Below are 8,735 nucleotides of genomic sequence, written 5' to 3'. Positions count from 1 at the left end.
CAAACTTGGGGGTCACTATGAATTCATTGTCCTGCCAAGGTGATAGGAGATTTTTGCCTCTGTTCACCAGCTATTCAGCTATTGCATTTTCACTCTTGTGGTGGCTCAGTCTAAAGCAGATTGTTGGTGTGGAAGTCACAGGATTCTTCTTTGCCCTTTCCTTATCTCACTTTCTTGCCCATGCCACCTTTCAGACCTCTTGCTCTTGCAGCCTTGAAAAAAGTAGCTGGAAGGTAATGGAGAGGAAGGATCAGATACCAGACTTCCTACTCCAAGATCATAGATACAGCTATTATCCTGGAGGTTCATATAGTGGTTAGAGTAATCCAGTTTATATTCCCCACTCACTTGAAGCCTTGAAGCTCACTGAGTTTGGGCTAATCATGGATTCTCAGTCTCACCTACCTCATAGGGTTGTTGTGGAGATAAAGTTGAGAGAACAATGGGAATTGCGTGAGCTACCTTGGACTCCTTGTACAAAACAGGGTGTTATAAAAGCTTTTCTTATCTCTTCATCTCACAGACCCATTTCTAAATCATCTGAATTAGTGTGCAGGAACAACCTTATTTGAAAGTTCATAACAGTATGCTTCAAAGAGGTTCACTGTTGTGTGTAGACCCACATTGTTCATTAATGGATTCATAAATCCCCCCCCCCCACACACACACACACGAACACTCTAATTCATCACTTGCTTTCTCTTTGTTGAACCCAGGGTCATACAGAGAGCAACTTCTCCTGACCTGAATTCTAACCAAAAACCAAACCTTAGCCCTAACATGCAGGGAAAAGCCCTGTTAATCCAGACTCCAGGTGTGATAGTCATTGTTGTTTTCAACCATTCAGTCATGTCCAACCCTTGGGTTGTTGTTGTTGTTAGTCGCAAAGTCATGTCCGACCCATCGTGACCCCATGGACATCATTCCTCCAGGCCTTCCTGTCCTCCACCATCTCCTGGACTCCACTTAAGCTTACACCAACTGCTTCAGTGACTCCATCTAGCCACCTCATCCTCTGCCATCCCCTTCTTCTTTTGCCATCTATTGTTCCCAGCATTAGGCTCTTCTCAAGTGAGTCCTTCCTTCTCATTAGGTGGCCAAAGTATTTGAGTTTCATCTTCAGGATCTGGACTTCTAAAGAGCAGTCGGGGTTGATCTCCTCTAGGACTGACTGGTCTGATCGCTTTGCAGTCCAAGGGACTTGCAGGAGTCTCCTCCAGCACCACAATTCCAAGGCCTCAGTCCTTCAGGGCTCAGCCTTCCTTATGGTCCAGCTTTCACAGCCATACATTGCAACTGGGAAAACCATAGCCTTGACTATACACATTTTTGTTGGCAGGGTGATGTCTCTGTTTTTTAGTATGCTGTCTAAATTTGCCATAGCTTTCCTCCCCAGGAAGCAAGCATCTTTTAATTTCTTGGTTGCAGTCCCCATCTGCGGTGATCTTGGAGCCCAGGAAAATAAAATCTGTCACTACCTCCATTTCTTCCCCATCTATTTGGCAGGAAGTGAGAGGACTGGATGCCATGATCTTAGTTTTCTTAATGTTGAGTTTCAAGCCGACTTTGACACTCTCCTCCTTCACCCACATCAAAAGGCTCTTTAGTTCCTCTTCACTTTCTGCCATTAGAGTGGTATCATCTGCATATCTGAGGTTGTTGATATTTCTCCCAGAAATCTTAATTCCAACTGGTGATTCATCTAGCCCCGACATTCTCATGATGTGCTCTACATATACGTTAAATTGGCAGGGTGACAGTATACAGCCTTGCCGAACTCCTTTCTCAATGTTGAACCAATTAGTGGCTCCGTGTCCAGTTCTCACTGTTGCTTCTTGACCCACATATTGGTTTCTCAAGAGACATATAAGATGGTCTGGTACTCCCATCTTTTTATGAACTTGCCACAATTTGTTGTGATCCACACAATCAAAGGCTTTAGCATAGTCAATGAAGCAGATGTAGGTGTTTTTCTGGAACTCCCTAGCTTTCTCCATGATCCAGCGTATGTTGGCAATTTGATCTCTCTAGTTCCTCTCCCTCTTTGAAATCCTGCCTGTACTTCTGGTAGTTCTCGGTCCTCATACTGCTGGAGCCTGGAGCTTGTAGGATTTTGAGTATCACTTTGCAAGCATGTGAAATGTTCGGTAGTTTGAACATTCTTTGGCATTGCCCTTCTTTGGGATCGGAATGTAAACTGACCATTTCCAATCCTGTGGCCTCTGTTGAGTTTTCCAAATTTGCTGGCATATTGAGTGTAGCGCTTTTATTGCATCGTCTTTTAAGATTTTGAATAATTCAGCTGGAATACTGTCACCTCCACTAGCTTTGTTGTTGCTCAGTCTTCCTAAAGCCCATTTGACTTCACATTCCAGGATGTCTGGCTCGAGGTCAGTGACCACCCCATAGTGGTTATCAGGGATGATAAGCTCTTTCTTGTATAGTTCTTCTGTGTAATCTTGCCACCTCTTCTTAATCTCTTCTGCCTCTGTTAGGGCCCTGCCATTTTGGTCCTTTATCATGCCCATCTTTGCATGAAATGTTCCCTTCATATCTCCAATTTTCTTGAAGAGATTTCTGGTCCTCCCTATGCTATTGTTTTCTTCTATTTCTTTGCACTGTTCATTTAAGAACGCATTCTTATCTCTTCTAGCTATTCTCTGGAATTCTGCATTCAATTGGGTGTATCTTTCTCTTTCTCCATTGCCTTTCACTTACCTATTTTCCTCAGCTATTTGTAAAGCTTCCTCAGAAGGCCATTTTGCTTTCTTGCATTTCTTTTTCTTTGGGATGGTTTTAGTTGCTGCCTCTTGTACAATGTTGCAAACCTCCATCCATAGTTCTTCAGGCACTCTGTCTATCAGATCAAATTTCTTAAATCTATTTGTCACCTCTACTGTATATTCAGCAGGGATATGATTTAGGTCATACCTGAGTGGCCTAGTGCTTTTCCCTACTTTCTTCAACTTATGCCTAAATTTTGCAACAAGAAGCTCATGATCTGAGCCACAGTCAGCTCCTGGTCTAGTTTTTACTGACTGTATAGAACTTCTCCATCTTTGGCTGCAGAGCACATAGTCAATCTGATTTCTGTGTTGACCATCTGGTGATGTCCATGCACAGAGTCGTCTCTTGGGTTGTTGGAAAAGAGTGTTTGCTATGACCGTCGTATTCTCTTGACAAAATTCTACCAGCCTGTGCCCTGCTTCATTTTGTACTCTAAGGCCAAACTTGCCTGTTATTCCAGTTATCTTTTGGCTTCCTACTTTAGCATTCCAATCCCCCATGATGATAAGGACATCATTTTTGGGTGTTACTTCTAGAACGTGTTGTAGGCCTTCATAGAACTGGTCGACTTCAGCCTCTTCAGCACCAGTGGTTGGGGCATAGACTTGGACTGTTGTGATGTTGAATAGTTTTCCTTGGATTTGAATTGAGAGCATTCTGTCATTTTGGAGGTTGTATCCCAGTACTGCTTTTCCTACTCTTTTATTGACTATGAAGGCTACTCCATTTCTTCTGAGGGATTCTTTCCCACAGTAGTATACCTGATGGTCATCTGAATTAAATTCACCCATTCCTGTCCATTTTAGTTCACTGATTCCCAAGATGTCGACGTTCAGTCTTGTCATCTCATGCTTGACCATGTCCAGCTTGCCTTGATTCATGGATCTTACATTCCAGCTTCCTGTGGAGTATAGATCTTTGCAGCATTGGACTTTCCTTTCACCACCAGATACATCAGCAACTGAGTGCTCTTTCGGCTTTGACCCAGTAGCTTCATTCTTTCTGGCACTACTACTACTAGGCCTCTGCTCTTCCCCAGTAGCATATTGGACACCTTCTGACCTGAGGGGCTCATCTTCCTGCGTCATATCTTTTTGCCTTTGGTACTGTCCATGGGGTTTTCACGGCAAAGATACTGGAGTGGGTTGCCATTTCCTTCTCCAGTGGATCACGTTTTGTCAGAGCTCTCTGCTATGACCTGTCCGTCTTGGGTGACCCTGCACAGCATAGCTCATAGCTTCATTGAGCTACACAAGCCCCTTCGCCACAACAAGGCAGTGATCCATGAAGGAGAACCCTTGAGCACTCTATGGATAATTGCTCTCCATGCCTCCTCTCACACTGCTTCCTTCAAGACCACCATGCCCATCCCAGTGTTTTTCTTTGAGGTGTCAAGCCAACAGGTGCTGGGATGGTCCATTCTCCTTTTTCCACTGATTACTCCCAGCATGATTGACTTTTGCAGTGAGTCAACTCTCATGACATGGCTAAAGTATGACAGTCTTTGTTTGGTGATCTTGGCTTCAAGTGATATTTTTGGTGAGGTTTGGTCTAGAACTTCTTTGTGATTTTTGCAGACCGTTGGATGTGCAACAGTAAACTCTAGCACCACAATTCAAAAGTATTACCCTTCTTTATCTGCCTTTTTCAAAGTCCAAGTTCACAGTCATACATGGAAAAATTATTGTGTTGACTAATCTGCATTTGGTAGAGGGGCTGATGTCTTTACTTTTCCATATGTTATTCATGCAGGAAATTGCACTTCGTCCAAGTGCTATGCGCCTTCTGATCTCAGGACTGTGGTCACCACATTGGTGTATTTTAGATACCAGAAAGCTTTTACTGTTTCAGTGGTCTCATTGTCAATCTGCACTCTAATCTGTGTGTTCTCTGCAATTGTTATTATCTTTGTTTTCTTGATGTTAAGATGCAATCTTTTTTTTTTTTGCTTTCATTTTTGAATCTAAGGATTAGCCACTCCAGATCTTCTTTTCTTTCTCAGAACAGAGTTGTATCATCTGCATATTGGAGGTTGTTTATACAGTATTCCTACTGCTGATTTTGACTCCAATGGTAGTTTCTTCCAAATGTGCATTCTATTCAGAAGAATATAACTATCTCTGTGTATACGTTGAATAGTGTAGGTGATAGGATGTAACCTTGCTGAGTGCCTTTTCCAATTCTGAACCATTTTGTGTTTCCACAAAACCATTTTGTGTTTCCTTACTCGAGGTGTGATGGCTTACTCCAGGTGTAAGTTGGCTTGAAACTCAACATTAAGAAAACTAAGAACATGGCATCCAGTCCTCTCACTTCCTGCCAAATAGATGGGGAAGAAATGGAGGTAGTGGCAGGTTTTATTTTCCTGGACTCCAAGATCACCGCAGACAGGGACTGCAACCAAGAAATTAAAAGACGCTTGCTCCTGGGGAGGAAAGCTATGGCAAATCTAGACAGCATACTAAAAAGCAGAGACATCACCCTGCCAACAAAAATGCGTATAGTCAAGGCTATGGTTTTCCCAGTTGCAATGTATGGCTGTGTAAGCTGGACCATAAGGAAGGCTGAGCGCCGAAGGATTGAGGCCTTTGAATTGTGGTGCTGGCAGAGACTCCTGCAATTCCCTTTGACCGCAAGGCAAACAAACCAGTCAGTCCTAGAGGAGATCAACCCTGACTGCTGTTTAGAAGTCCAGATCCTGAAGATGAAACACAAATACTTTGGCCACCTAATGAGAAGGAAGGACTCCCTGGAGAAGAGCCTAATTCTGGGGACAATAGATGGCAAAAGAAGAAGGGGACGGCAGAGGATGAGGTGGCTAGATGGAGTCGCTGAAGCAGTTGGTGTGAGCTTAGGTGGACTCTAGGAGATGGTGGAGGACAGGAAGGCCTGGAGGATTGTTGTCCATGGGGTCGCGATGGGCTGGACACGACTTCGCGACTGACAACAACAAAAGGGCAGCAATTGGGCTGTCTTGATTCACCATAACTAACTTTCTTCCTGAACCTGGTCTCCATTCAGGCTCAATGAACTTAGACTAACCTTAACCCTAAAACTGATACATAATGCTAGCTCCTACCCAATCCATATATCCTTTTTTTTAAATCTAGATCAGGGGTCTCAAACTCGCGGCCTGTGGGCCAATTGCCGGGACAGGTGGGGCATGGGGGAGGGGCCCTGCAGCCTTCAAAGTGCCGGCGACACCCTGGCCGGCCGTGGGATGAGCGGCCCACCCCCACCGCGGTGGTGGAATACTTGATGCGGCCCAGCCTCACCCAGACTCTACTTCCAGCGGCCCCCAGGTAAGTTGAGTTTGAGACCCCTGATCTAGATGGAATGTCTGAAAACAGTATTTGGAATAGCTGGATTGATGACTCACACTGTCTGCCCAACAGTAAGCACGTTTCAAGCACAGAGTACCAAGTTTTTCTAACCCTGACACAAAGTTTAACCCTAACCTGGCCATCCAGATTAAATGCAACAAAGCAGCATCCATGAGTTTGTGGTAGACTGATCACACAGTCTGCCCAATGTAGGCCAGCTACAGGCCAATGAAACTGCAAAGGTTTTCCTGACCCTAATATATCCAGATGTTTAACCCCAAACCTTACCCTGAGTAAAAGTCAATATATTTCCAGAGAGCATACATTAAAGGCAACATTCAGGTGCCTTGCTTAATTATTTGCTCGGCCTGCCTCATCTAGTTTAGTTCCAGGGCCCTGAATCTGCACAGCAGTTCAGGTAATCCTGTCCCTCTCCTGGAGCTTAACCATGACTCTAACGTAGGAGCAGAATGTCTGTCCATCCACACTGTATGTGGAATGGCAGCACTCGAGGCATTCTGGTTGACAGAATGACTCTATCAGCCCAATCTAGGCCAGTTGGAGGTCCCTGGACCTGCGCAAAGGTTCAGGCCTTCCTAATCCCAATCCTTGGCAGAAGCTCAGATTGCCTAATCTGGGCTAGTTCAAGGCCCCTGGCTCTGCACAGAACACAAGATTTCCTAACCTTATGTCCCCGACCCAATGCAACCCATATGTATCCCTAAGTCCAACTGCATCCTCTCTCAGCTCTATCACTAAAAGTTTGGTATGACTTCTGTGTATTGCAACAGCTTGCACAATGTTAGGGAGCACTGGCTTCCTCTGACTTCTCACTAGTTCTACCTCGTTTGGGCTCATTCCAGGTGCAGACCTCTGTATTCCCAATCCTAACCCTAGACTGACTCTTAATCCTCAAAATAATATAGTGGTATAGCCACAGTGAATTGCAACTCATTGCAAAAAGGCAGCACATACAGGTTCCTGCTGACCACTCGCTTTTCCTACCCATTCTGATCTAGTTCCAAGCTTGTCAGAACACACATGGTCCAGTGTTTTCTTAGCCCTAACCCTGAGATGGCTATTTACCCTAGAACTAAAAGCCTGGTATAAAGTCAGTGCACAGCATGTTTCTGTTGACCACAAACATTTTCAAACCCATCTGGACTCGTTCAACGTCCCTAAGAACACACAGGGGCCTGTGTTTTCCTTACCCTAACCTTACTGTTAGGATGAACCTTTTTGGGGCCTGTCACTCTAGTATCTGCAGACTTCCTCTCATGCTTGCTTCAGTCCTGCAAAGCGAGCCAAGCCAAGATAAAATCCCTGAATGCTCACAGACCTCTGGTTGTGCTATCTGAAAACTTCTCAATCACAGAAGAGGGGAATTGTGAGTCATTGTGCTAGTCACCAGTCTGGTTGACCAGACTCTCTCCCTGCTCACTGCTGGCAGTGGTGGCAGTGGTGCATGTATGGGAAACATGGCAAGCCAGCCACCATCCCTGGCAACCGAACATATTCTCTACCTGCTGCTCTCTTTGCAGCAACATGCACATGGAAGAGGATTGCTCTGAGCAGGGGCTCCTGCCACCATTTTTCTTGCTTGATCACTGCTACCAGTGGTGGCAATGCAGTCATGGGACTTGATTCCTGATGCACTCACCATGAACTTGGATTCTGGCCCACTGCAAAGTGATTGGAATCCCGAAGGAGTGGAGGTGCGCCTGACATTCACCCTTTACACATTTCAGTGCCAGGTTAAAACCTTTTTATTTGCCCGTCATTTTAATTGTTGAGCCAGTAGGATGCCTTTATACTGGTTTTTATATAATGATTGGTCATTGTGGATGAATTGTTTTTGTATTTATTACTTATTTTTATTTATGTGGTTACTATAGTTATGTTTTGTGACAATTATGTAGATGTTTTATGTTTTTGCTGTTTTAATCAATATATACCATTCTGAGACTGTTCTCTAAAGAACAGTTTATAAAAACTTTAAACAAGCAGACAAATGATAAAAATTGTTTCTAGCCTCTCCAGAAGCACATAGATTTATGTTTTCCTAATCCTGACACTAGTATGGCTATTACCCTTAACACTAAAGACTGATATACTCTGGTGAATTCCAAAACTTGCACAAAGACAGTACACACTAAGTTCCTACTGACTCCACATTTTTTCAGTCCAGTCTGGATCAGTTCAAGAGCAACAAAAAGGGCTTCTTTCAGCATGTAAATAGGAAGAGGAAGAGGAGACAAGTAGTGGAACCACTAAATAAGGAGGAAGGAGATCCAGTGGGAACAGGCACAGATGCTAAATGACTATTTTGCCTCTCTGTTCTCCCCAAAGCAGGATGGGGAATATCCACATAAGAGATTAGATGAGGCTGGGGACTTAGGGGCACAGATTAGAGTCATCCCCCTTGAAGTCGAGGGGCTCCTCAGGGCATTGGACATTACAAAGGCACCAGGCCCTGACGGGTTACACCCGAGAGTACTTAGAGAATTGGCAGGGGTTCTCTCACGCCCACTGGCCTTCATTTTTGAGGCCTTGTGGAGAATGGGTGAAGTTCCAGAGGACTGGAGGGTGGCGCCAGTGGTCCCAATTTTCAAAAACGTTAGTAGA

The sequence above is a fragment of the Varanus komodoensis genome, unplaced genomic scaffold (genome assembly GCF_004798865.1).
Source record: "Varanus komodoensis strain SLA01 unplaced genomic scaffold, ASM479886v1 scaffold14_1, whole genome shotgun sequence".
NCBI classification, from domain to species: Eukaryota; Metazoa; Chordata; class Lepidosauria; order Squamata; family Varanidae; genus Varanus; species Varanus komodoensis.
This window is presented reverse-complemented; position numbering follows the sequence as displayed.